Source organism: Astatotilapia calliptera, chromosome 3 (genome assembly GCF_964374335.1).
Source record: "Astatotilapia calliptera chromosome 3, fAstCal68.1, whole genome shotgun sequence".
NCBI classification, from domain to species: Eukaryota; Metazoa; Chordata; class Actinopteri; order Cichliformes; family Cichlidae; genus Astatotilapia; species Astatotilapia calliptera.
In genome coordinates this window covers 78251158-78263369 of record NC_137424.1, presented here as the reverse complement: position 1 = coordinate 78263369, position 12212 = coordinate 78251158, and the positions used below count along the sequence as shown (strand labels likewise).

At 40.1% G+C, this 12212-nt stretch overlaps 1 long non-coding RNA gene across 1 annotated transcript; it reads right to left on the bottom strand.

Annotated features, from left to right (window-relative positions):
* Positions 1-10848: 10848 nt before the first annotated feature.
* LOC145426118 (uncharacterized) lies at positions 10849-11282 on the bottom strand. The gene is made up of 2 exons (XR_013906877.1): positions 11165-11282; positions 10849-11035 (listed from the first exon to the last, which is right to left on the bottom strand). It is a non-coding gene; the product is annotated as an uncharacterized LOC145426118 (long non-coding RNA).
* Positions 11283-12212: the final 930 nt, after the last annotated feature.

The window sequence follows — 12212 nt, the reverse complement described above, 5'->3', positions numbered from 1 at the left end:
ACACACCAGTCAATTGGGGACACCTCTACCTTTGGGGACCAAAACCACCGTCCCCAATTAGATTTACCTCTAACAACGTTCAGCATGCTCTAAAACATATTTTAATCCAAAAATCTCACCTGTCCCCAAAAGTGACATTTTTTAGATTTTTTGTGTATGTGTATGACATTGCCCCCAAAAATATTTGCAATCTGTGTATAACTCTATGTTGCCCCTAGTGGAAGTGTGTGAAATTGCAAGAATTTCCACTGTCCCCAAAAGTGACATATCTTGGATTTTTTTGTGTGTGTATTACCTCTCCCTAACCCTTATATTATTATAGTGTAAGATTTCTTTTAATATATTGATCTTTTTTGAAAATCTTATTCAACATTCTTCTGTATGAATGGTTTTATATAAACAAACATTTGTTCTCTTGACTAAATAATAGAAATCAGTAGACTATTTAGTAGATTATATTTTTAAAGGGTAAAGAAGACACTAGAAAATACAAAAGAGTCATATTTCACGTAATTATGATATAAATAGTTTTAATATTTTTTAAAGAATTATTTGGCATGATGTGAAGCAGATGCATGAAATAATGGAGCACTTTAGGTTCATATTTGCTTTCTGAACTGCAGCTTGACATAAATTACTCTAAATTCTTGATACTTTTAGTGCAAAATATTTAAGATGTTTCTTGAATTTCTGTTGGATGGTGCAGGGATCCAAAATTTGGTGAAACAGCTGAGCTAAATTTAAATTTCAATGTTAATACCTAAAAAGCATAAAAAGTCACAAGCATATGGCATAAAACTTAATTCTCACCAAAGTTTCTTTAAGAGCTGATCAAAAACTGTGTAAGACAATGGTCATTACATATGGATCATGACAGAAAAAAAATTATATCCTGGATACAAGTGGGAAAGATTAGCTTCTGTAGCATGGTTGACTGGGTCTTAGAGATATGTGCAGAGCTTGACTCAAGTCAAGTTCAAAGTCAGCTTTATTGTGAAAACCCACATGTACAGATGATACACAGGAATTTTAAATTGTAATGCTCCCACGGTCTACAGTGTACAGTGAAAACCTTAAAGATAAAAACAAAACAAAAGTCCTATGTAAAACATAATACAATGAACACTAGTGTCATACAATCAGAGTGCTTTCAGGAAAGAGTTTGTGTGCAAGTGGGGGTGGGGCAGTAAGTCAAAGGGCGATGTTTAGAGTTTTGTATGTTTGTCGGGTGGGGGGGCTCAGAGGAAAGAGATGAATGCAGGTCTGGAGTTCGTGTGTGTGTGAGAGTGAAGAGGCACAGAGCAGGGACAGCCTAAAGATAGGGGAGGTGAGGTAAGACCTCTATGTCACCATAGGCCTTGATCGCAGCCATAGAGGTGTGTGCAAGCAGCAGCATGTAGAGCAGCTTTAAAGGTATGAAAAGTGATTAAAACTTTTTTAGTTTTTTATACCTATATCTTAAGGGTTCTGCTGACAAGTTTCAGCATTTTCTGTTTGAATGTAAGAAAGTTATTTAGTAATAACTGCTAATACTGGCTTGCTAGATGTGCCCTTGATGATTTGGGAAAAAAAAGATTCGAGCTAATTAGCCCGAAAAAGCTAGCCACATATAAGTTACACATTCAGAGTCGTCTTGGATTAAACATCAAGGGATGTTTGAATGAACCAAACATTCAATATTTTAGGGGATTTAATTTTTTTTATGCTTTTATGATTCTAAAATAATAAAGGATGTTTATTAGCATCCTTAAGTTTTTCATGTGCAAGCTAACAATGAGGATTATCTTGTTAATTAAGAGAGGCTAATGAAATGGAAAAAATAAATAAGCTTTATAAAGAGGAATATTATGCTATTTGTTTAATTTATTTATTTATTATTCTGAAACAAAGAAACATAAATAAACTGCAGGATTTTGAATGTCCCCATTTAGGTTAAAGTGGAGTGTATTTGTGTTAGAAACGTCCCCAAAAGTCATAAGAATATGGCATACTAGTGACTATAGTTGGATATACTTTTGTATTTTTTTTTTTTGATATCATGTCCCTATTTTCTGTATAAAACTATCCATGAAGTCAGAGAACAATTTATCAATGATTCCCACACTCAAGTAAGGGATATGTTGTAAAATCCTTCATTATGTCTAAGATTTGAAAATATGGAACAAATACCAATCAGAATGAGGATTAAGATAAAGCAATCCATCCCCCACATCATTTACCAGTTCCAGTTATTTACCAGTTATTGTATTTTTAAAAATAATGTCATGTCCCTTTTTCAGTATAACTCCATGCATGAAGTTCGAGAACAATTTATCAATGATCCCCACACTCAAGTAAGGGTTATGTTAAAAAAAAACAACCCCTTCATTATGTCTAAGATTTAAAAATACAGAACAAATATCTTAATATATGCGTGTGTTTAATAATCAGAGTTCATTGTATTTACCAGTTCCCTAAGGAAAGTTTCCCATTGAATGTCCCCATTTAGGTTAAAGCGGAGTGTATTTGTGTTAGAAACATCCCCAAAAGTCATAAGTATATGGCATACCTATGACTATAGTCGAAAATGTTTTTGTATTGTTTTTTAAAAATAGTGTCATGTCCCTTTTTCAGTATAACTCCATACATGAAGTTCGAGAACAATTTATCAGTGATCACCACACTCAAGAGTTATGTTGTAAAATCCTTCATTATGTCAAAGATATGAAAATATGGAACAAATACCAATCAGAAGGAGGATTAAGATAAAGTAATCCATCCCCCAAATCATTACACATACCTCAACATATGCATATGTTGAGGTATGTGTAATGAGTTCGTTGTATTTACCAGTTCCCTAAGGAAAGTTTCTCATTGAATGTCCCCATTTAGGTTAAAGCGGAGTGTATTTGTGTTAGAAACGTCCCCAAAAGTCAGAAGTTTATGGCATTCTAATGACTATAGTTGGATATGCTTTGGGATTTTTTTAAAAGATGTTATCATGTTCCTTTTTTCTGTATAAATCTACCTATAAAGTCAACAAACAATTTATCAGTGATCTCCTCACTCAAGTAAGGGTTATATTTGTAAAATCCTTCATTATGTCTAAGATTTGAAAATATGGAACAAATACCAATCAGAATGAGGACTAAGATAAAGCAATCCATCCCCCAAATCATTACACATATCTTAATATATGCAGATGTTTAATAATCAGAGTTCATTGTATTAACCAGTTCCCTAACGAAAGTTTCCCATTGAATGTCCCCATTTAGGTTAAAGCGGAGTGTATTTGTGTTAGAAACGTCCCCAAAAGTCATAAGCATATGGCATAGACTATAGTTGGATATGTTGCGGGATTTTTTTTCTAAAAATAGTATCATGTCCCTTTTTCAGTATAAATCTATCCATGAAGTCTGTAAACAATTTATCAATGATCCCCACACTCAAGCAAGGGTTATGTTAAAAAAAAGAACAACCCCTTCATTATGTCTAAGATTTAAAAATACAGAACAAATACCAATCAGAATGAGGACTAAGATAAAGAAATCAATCCGAAAAGTAGTTACACATACCTTAACATATGCATGTGTTTAATGATCAGAGTTCATTGTATTTACCAGTTCCCTAAGGAAAGTTTCCCACTGAATGTCCCCATTTAGGTTAAAGAGGAGTGTATTTGTGTTAGAAACATCCCCAAAAGTCATAAGTATACTGTACGGCATACCTATGACTATAGTCAGATATGTTTTTGTATTGTTTTTTACAAATAGTGTCATGTCCCTTTTTCAGTATAACTCAATACATGAAGTTCGAGAACAATTTATCAGTGATCACCACACTCAAGAGTTATGTTGTAAAATCCTTCATTATGTCTAAGATTTGAAAATATGGAACAGTTACCAATCAGAATAAGGACTAAGATAAAGCAATCCATCCCCCAAATCATTACACATATCTTAATATATGCAGATGTTTAATAATCCGAGTTCATTGTATTAACCAGTTCCCTAAGGAAAGTTTCCCATTGAATGTCCCCATTTAGGTTAAAGAGGAGTGTATTTGTGTTAGAAACATCCCCAAAAGTCATAAGTATATGGCATACCTATGACTATAGTCGGATATGTTTTTGTATTGTTTTTTAAAAATAGTGTCATGTCCCTTTTTCAGTATAACTCCATACATGAAGTTCGAGAACAATTTATCAGTGATCACCACACTCAAGAGTTATGTTGTAAAATCCTTCATTATGTCAAAGATATGAAGATATGGAACAAATACCAATCAGAAGGAGGATTAAGATAAGGTAATCCATCCCCCAAATCATTACACATACCTCAACATATGCATATGTTTCATTATGAAACATATGCATATGTTGAGGTATGTGTAATGAGTTCGTTGTATTTACCAGTTCCCTAAGGAAAGTTTCTCATTGAATGTCCCCATTTAGGTTAAAGCGGAGTGTATTTGTGTTAGAAACGTCCCCAAAAGTCAGAAGTTTATGGCATTCTAATGACTATAGTTGGATATGCTTTGGGATTTTTTTAAAAGATGTTATCATGTTCATTTTTTCTGTATAAATCTACCTATAAAGTCAACAAACAATTTATCAGTGATCTCCTCACTCAAGTAAGGTTTATTGTTGTAAAATCCTTCATTATGTCTAAGATTTGAAAATATGGAACAAATACCAATCAGAATGAGGATTAAGATAAAGCAATCCATCCCCCAAATCATTACACATATCTTAATATATGCAGATGTTTAATAATCAGAGTTCATTATATTAACCAGTTCCCTAAGGAAAGTTTCCGATTGAATGTCCCCATTTAGGTTAAAGCGGAGTGTATTTGTGTTAGAAACGTCCCCAAAAGTCATAAGCATATGGCATAGACTATAGTTGGATATGTTGCGGGTTTTTTTTTCTAAAAATAGTATCATGTCCCTTTTTCAGTATAAATCTATCCATGAAGTCTGTAAACAATTTATCAATATTTAATATTAATATTTAATTATTTAATTATTTAATTATTGTGCGTGCGTGTGTGTGCGTGTGTGTGTGTGTGTGCGTGTGTGTGTGTGCGTGTGTGCGTGCGTGTATGTGCGTGCGTGCGTGTGTGTGTGTGCGTGCGTGTGTGTGTGTGCGTGTGTGTGTGCGTGTGTGTGTGCGTGTATGTGCGTGCGTGTGTGCGTGTCTGTGTGTGTGTGTGCGTGCGTGTGTGCGTGCGTTTGTGTGCGTGTGTGTGCGTGTGTGTGTGTGTGTGTGTGTGCGTGCGTGTGTGTGTGTGTGTGCGTGCGTTTGTGTGTGTGTGTGCGTGCGTGCGTGCGTGTGTGTGTGTGCGTTTGTGCGTGTGTGTGCGTGCGTGCGTGTGTGTGTGTGTGTGCGTTTGTGCGTGTGTGTGCGTGCGTGCGTGTGTGTGTGTGCGTTTGTGTGTGTGTGTGCGTGCGTGTGTGCGTGCGTGTGTGCGTGCGTGCGTGTGCGTGTGCGTGTGTGCGTGCGTGTGTGTGTGTGTACGCGTGCGTGTGCGTGCGTGCGTGTGTGTGTGTGTGTGTGCGTGCGTGCGTGCGTGCGTGTGTGTGTGTGTGTACGCGTGCGTGTGCGTGCGTGCGTGTGTGTGTGTGTGTGTGTGCGTGCGTGCGTGCGTGTGTGTGTACGCGTGCGTGCGCGTGCGTGTGCGTGCGTGCGTGTGCGTGCGTGTGTGTGTGTGCGTGTGTGCGTGTGTGTGTGTGTACGCGTGCGTGTGCGTGCGTGCGCGTGCGTGCGCGTGTGTGCGTGCGTGTGCGTGCGTGTACGCGTGCGTGTGCGTGCGTGTGTGTGTGCGTGCGTGTGTGTGCGTGTACGCGTGCGTGTGCGTGCGTGCATGCGTGTGTGTGCGTGCGTGTGTGTGTGTGTGTGCGTGTGTGTGTGTGTGTGTGTGCGTGCGTGCGTGTGTGTGTGTGTGTGCGTGTGTGTGTGTGTGCGTGCGTGCGTGCGTGTGTGTGTGTGTGTGTGTGTATGTGTGTGTGTGTGTCTGACTGTCTTGTGTCTCCTCTGCAGGGAGAGTTCAGGTCCAGGATCAAACAGGGGACATCAGGAACAGAAGCAGCTCCATTGATCCGACTCCTCTGATGGCTGATCAATCAGTTTGATCTGTGTGTTCTTTGATTATTGATCAGTGATGTCAGAGTGGAGTCAGTGTGATGTTGTTGTTGTTGTGTGTTTGAGACTTTTAGTGTCCATGAAGGTCTCTGCTGCCGTAGATCCTCTGAACTGTGACAGAGGTCTCACTCTGGAGGAAACTCTCAGCACTTTCCAGCAGCTCCTCCATCATGGAGGACGTTCCCTCACTGTAACAGGTGGAGGAGAGAGGAGAGGAAGCACAGGTGGATCCTCTGAGGAAGAGGAGCGTCCTACAAACCACATGATCACATGACCAGAGGACAAGCATGTGCAGAAACACATTAAAGTCAGCCTGTAAACACGTTTGTGTAAATTCTAGTCGTGTTTTTCTGTCACATTCAAATAAAAGCAGAGAAAGCAGAACAAATGCTGAAGCTGTCTGTGTGGAATAAAGGAGTTACAGTACACACACACACACACACACACACACACAGACACACACACACACACACACACACAGACACACACACACACACACATACACACACACACATACACACACACACACACACATACACACACACACACACACACACACATCTGTCCAGCAGCTGTCTGAGCTGCAGTCTGTATTGTGTGTGTAATATCTTCATGTTTCTAACATTACAGTTGTATCTTCAGGTGTAAAATCAGCTGCTCTGCTGTCTTCTCTCCTGATCCTGTGTGATTGATTCGATCCTGCAAACGCCACAAATTTCATTCCAGCTTTGATTTGAAAGCCAGCGAGTAAAAGGATCAGCGATAGTTTTCAGAGCGATGCCAAAGCTTGGGTTCCTCTCCTACAGCAGCTTTTCTTTCTTTCTCTCCCTGTGAAATACAGCAGCTGGACCTTTGGCTGCAACACACTGTGAGACAAACTGCACACAAACAGTTTGTGTGTTTGCTGATGTTTGTTGAGCTGATAGAAACGCTGCATTTGAAATTAGCTGACACTTCAAAAACGTTCCTCCCTTTATGCTCGCTGCTCTTCAGCAGGGCTAGCTAGATGCTAAAGTAGCGCTAACACAACTTACCTGCAGTCGTTCAGCTGTCGTCCCAAAAACATCTCAAATAAAAAGAAGAAACAAAAGAAGCTTTTCTGTCAGGGAGGCGTGTCCTTCTCACCTTCAGACATGAGATTAGAAAGAGAGAGAGTTCAGATCACAGTGCAGATATGAATGAATGAATCGTGCTCGTCCTCACGGCTCCTGCATGCTTTTAAAAAAGTGTGTGTTCAGCTCTGATCTCCAATCTGTTCTTTTCTCTCTTTGTTTCCTGGGTTCATGATCATCATCACACCGTCTGAGGCTCCTAAATATCCACGTTTGCTTGTTTCACTTTCACACTCTGGGAGTCAAAGATGTTTCAGCTCCAAACTCACTGAGAGCTCCTCGTGCCCACCACGTGACCACAAACATCTTTGTGCTCACGTGCTGCTCGTGTCTGAGACGCTTTAGTTTGAAGGAGACAAACTGCAGACGCAGCATTTCCTGTTCCTGAGTGTAAACCTGAGCATTTGAAATGAGCTCCACAGGGAAGCTGTAGGTGACAGAGATGCTCACAGACTCACTGACGTTACAGTCTGTCAGCATCACGCAGTATCACAGACACACGGGAAGATTTAGTGCAAGTGCTGAGAGACACACAGCAGACATGTTGACTGGAAACATGTCAGACTGAAATAAAGCAGAAGCACATGTTAGCACATGCTAATATGATGTGGATGTGTTTAGTGTGGGAGCAGGACTCACCTGAGACACACCTGTGTGGATGCTGCTGCTTCCTGCTCTGCTCTTTCTGCTGATTCAGCGTCTTCATCACGTCTGAGGCTCTGTCACAGTTTGTTTGTTAACATCATCATGGACACAACACAAGCACATCTATGTGACATTTCCTATGGTTGTGATTGATGTGGATGTAGAACATGTCACTATCTCATTGTTTAATAAAGTAAATGTTCCATTAGAAACACAGACAGTAGAATTATAAACAGAGTTTGAAACACGAGACATTTGATGGAAGTTTGACCTCATTTGACCTTGAAAAAGAGCTCAGAGCTCCAAAATGGCTCTAAAGAGCATTATTATCACTTTGACCTTCAGATCCATCTGTTGACCTTGAAGTGAGGTCAGAGGTCAGATGTGAGCTGATATCTTCATGTGCTCCTTTCTACATGTTGATGATCCACAGCACACTTGTTCCAATCCTGCTTTCTAAGTTTGAGGCTTTTCTCAGTTTCCATCAATAAATCATGAAGTCGACCTTGAAGACTTGGGTGGATGTGAGCCAGATGTGAACAGATGTTTAACATGAGCCCGCTCTACACCCCTACAAAGTTTGATCAGAGTTCATTCACAACTATTTGAGCTGTCGTGTTCACACACAGAACGACACGCACACACACGCTACCACAAACATAACCTGTGTTTTCAAGGTGAGCTAAAGCTCCAGGTGTCACATCAAACACTCACAGGGAAAACACCAATCACAGCACGCACACATATACTGAACATGACAGAGAGAGTTATTAGAGACCAGCTTTTATCACATTTATTCTTCCTCAAAGTTCCAACAGAGCCGAACAACCCAGAGGGAAATGTCCGGGTCCTCCCAGCAGCCAGTGAGCTTCTGTAGAGAGGACACGTGAATAAAGCCGCAGTGATCCACAAACACAAACAGCTCTTTGCTGCCTTTGACTCCTTACTTGATGCAACAGCTGATGCTGTCAAACAAAAACAAACTTCATGTTGACCATCAAACTGATCTTTATTGTCTTTCTTGCAGAAAGTTTCATTATTTCATGGGCAGCTGAAAGAAGTAAGAAGTGTAGAATATGACAGGAAATAAGTGGAAGAACAAAATCTTCATTTCCTCCAAGTCTTCTGGGCCTGGATGTGATGGAAACACTCACTGAGTCCACTGCTGTGCTCATCACTGAAGCTCATAATGCAGCAGGTAGTATTGCACATTTGCAGGACTGAAACATGTTGGAAACCTTGGAGGATTTCCTGCTTCTTCTCCAGGTCATTGAAGCAAACTGCTGGGCCTGAGCGGGCAGTTTCCCATCGAGTGTCCAAAAACTCTTTAACATGGTGGAGATTTCATAGCCACGCTGTAACCACGCTGTAAGAACACGAGGATGATCCACCGTCACCGTTCTCATAGGGGGGTGGTCTGATTGGTGGAGTTTCTCTGTTGTTGTCGAGTCTTTACTTTACAGTAGAAACTCCTGCAGGTGACTGTTGTTGTCATTTGCTGCTGTAGAAATAAAACTGAAGGAGTTTTGCAGGTAGAAGATATTTGATTTACAGCTTCTCACACACGAGACCAGGCCTGCAGCTATCCATTATTTTAGTGTGTAAACAGGCTCCGCCTCCACGTTAAACTGTGACATCATCATCACTGCTGCTGTTATCAGTGTTTGTGTTTAACACTGGAGGCTGTGTGGGCTTAATGTGCTCAGACTTTTATTCACACGCTGCTCATGAACACGTTTCTATTGGAGGTCTGTGAAACATGGAAGCAAAGAATTTTATAATCGAATTATTGGAATCACTCGATGAATCGTTGCAGCTCTACACGAGACACTTTCTTTAAAAACCATCAGACTGCTTTCATACATGTTAACGCTTAAATACAGAAAACTTCAGCCTGATATTCCCGACGTATGAAACTATGTTCAAATCCAGATGAACTTTTTTACAAAGAGCCTGTTTCTGTTAATATCACATCAAAAGTCTGTGATGGTGTTCGGTCTCGTGTTCCCAGCATTAACCTGTGAAATGTTCATATTTATGTACCAGTCAAAGGTAAAACATGTTTTCTAATAAACTGTGTTTGTAAAATCTGCTGGTTGTAAGAAGAAGTGTGTAAATGTCCCCAGTGGCTGCTGTGGTTTACATGGTGAGATAACATGTGAGAAATAATTCAGATACTGAGGCTACAAACTGTTAGTTTGTGCTGCTGTGGAGACGGATAAAGAACATGTGATGATGATAAAACTAAGAGCTGAACTCCCCCAGCTAACATTATCTGGGCTGAACCATTAAAATAGGTGGGGCACTTCCTGTAGGGAGTATAATAGACATTACAAACCTCCATGTGTCCACACATCAACTGTCACTGCAGCCTCAGAGTCTGCAGAGTTATTTGTCTGCACTGAAAAATGAAACTCCTGGGTGAACAAAGGCCAAAATAACAAACAAAACAAGCTAAGTCAGGAGAGGAGGTGTTGTCTAAAACCCTATGTGAAACAAAAACCAAAGACAAACGCTACACTCCCTCACTGAAATAAACAGGAGAAAACAGTACAAGGAAAAAATAATAAGGCAGCTCACTAGTGATGGGCAGATGAAGCTTCATGAAGCACTGAAGCTTTTCATCCAATTGGTTCACTCCAGTGCAAAGCTTCATGAAGCTTCATTTGCTCTAGTAGGACACCTACTGGACGTAAAAATAGTAGTTGGCATGAATTTGAAGAGTGTGGCCTTTTGCACACAGCCTGTAAATGTCAACAACAAAAGGAGTGTGTAAAACATGTATATTGTAGTGATGCAGTATACTGTGTATATTTATAGTGGCAGTATGGAAAATGATTATTTGGAAATGCTTGAAATGGAAATGATCATTTACTGTGAGGTGAGGTGTGGTTGGGGTGTGGACAGTGGTTGTGCTTTTGTAACGTTGAGGTATGGACAGCTACACACTGAGGCTTTGAGCCTCAGTCCTGCCTGTTCACATTTTATTCTGTAAAAACTAAATTTTCACTGCTTCTATAACCTTTAGTGGGGAGAACATAGCTAGGATTTAATGATTTAACACATCTTTTAAATCCTTTGTCCTCCACAATGCTAAATGGCTGTGAGTCCTCAATCACCATGGTAACCAGGTCTTCATCTATTTGAGATTGTTCTCCTGAGGAAAGACAATAAAGACAAAGCACAAGTATAAATATCACGCGTAACTTATAACAGCTGTATAATATTGATATATCATTTAGTAACATTACTGCATGCTATATTATCATTGCATTTGATGGCTCACCTGGTCTTGCTCCACAATCGGTGTTCCCCTTATTCTCATGCAAAGCTCTGTAGTGCCTAAGCATGGATGAGGTGTTGTTGTTATATCCCAGCTCCCTGGCACATAGCAAACACTTCACCTTGTACAAAAGTACAGACAGCTTAACATAGGTTTTATTGCACCATCAGTATCATGAAAATACATCTTCTGTAGAAATTTACATACCTTGTTGGGAGGAATAAGATCAAAATGTTCCCACACAGGGGAGGACATCCTCCTCTTCTTAGCTGGCTCCATTCTCTGCTGACTTTCTCTCCTCACTCTCATAAACCTCCAAACTGTCTCCAAACTCTCTCTAACCGCAACTCTCCATCAAACACCCACATTTTGAATGAAGTCTGAGGGGTTTATATCGCTGTCATAGCTCGCGGCAAAGTTCGAACCACTTCACGAACCAGTCACGTGGTACAGCCGGGCAGCGAGGCTTCGGACGTCATCATTTTCAGCTCCTCCCATAAATGAAGTAAGCCTCGATACGCGCATCGTGGAAACGCCCCCTCCATTACTCGACACAAGCTTCGAAGCCTCGATACAGAACATCACATCACTACAGCTCACCCCTTCTGTTCCAGTGCTATTTACAATGAAAACTAATGTACTCTGTCACACACACACTCACTCACTCTCTGACGCACTCACTGGCCTGCTCCAGTCACTTTGTGGAGCATTGGACTGCCATTACCTCATAAGACTCTGTTGTTACACTATCTCTTACCGTATACTACTTAATCTCCATTTGCACTATTTGCCTATTTTGCACCACTATGCCTCCTTACTTGAATATTGTATATTGTATATTGCATAGCTTTTTTTGTTATACGTAAAATTGTATTGTATTTATTTAAATTTTTACTTTTTAATTATTTTATTTGCATTTTTCTAATCACTAGGGTTTGAGAGTAACGCAATTTCTATTCTCTGTATGTCCTGTACATGTGGCAGAATTGACAAATAAAGTTGACTTGACTTGACTTGACACAGCACAACAAAAGTACACAGCTGGCCCAGG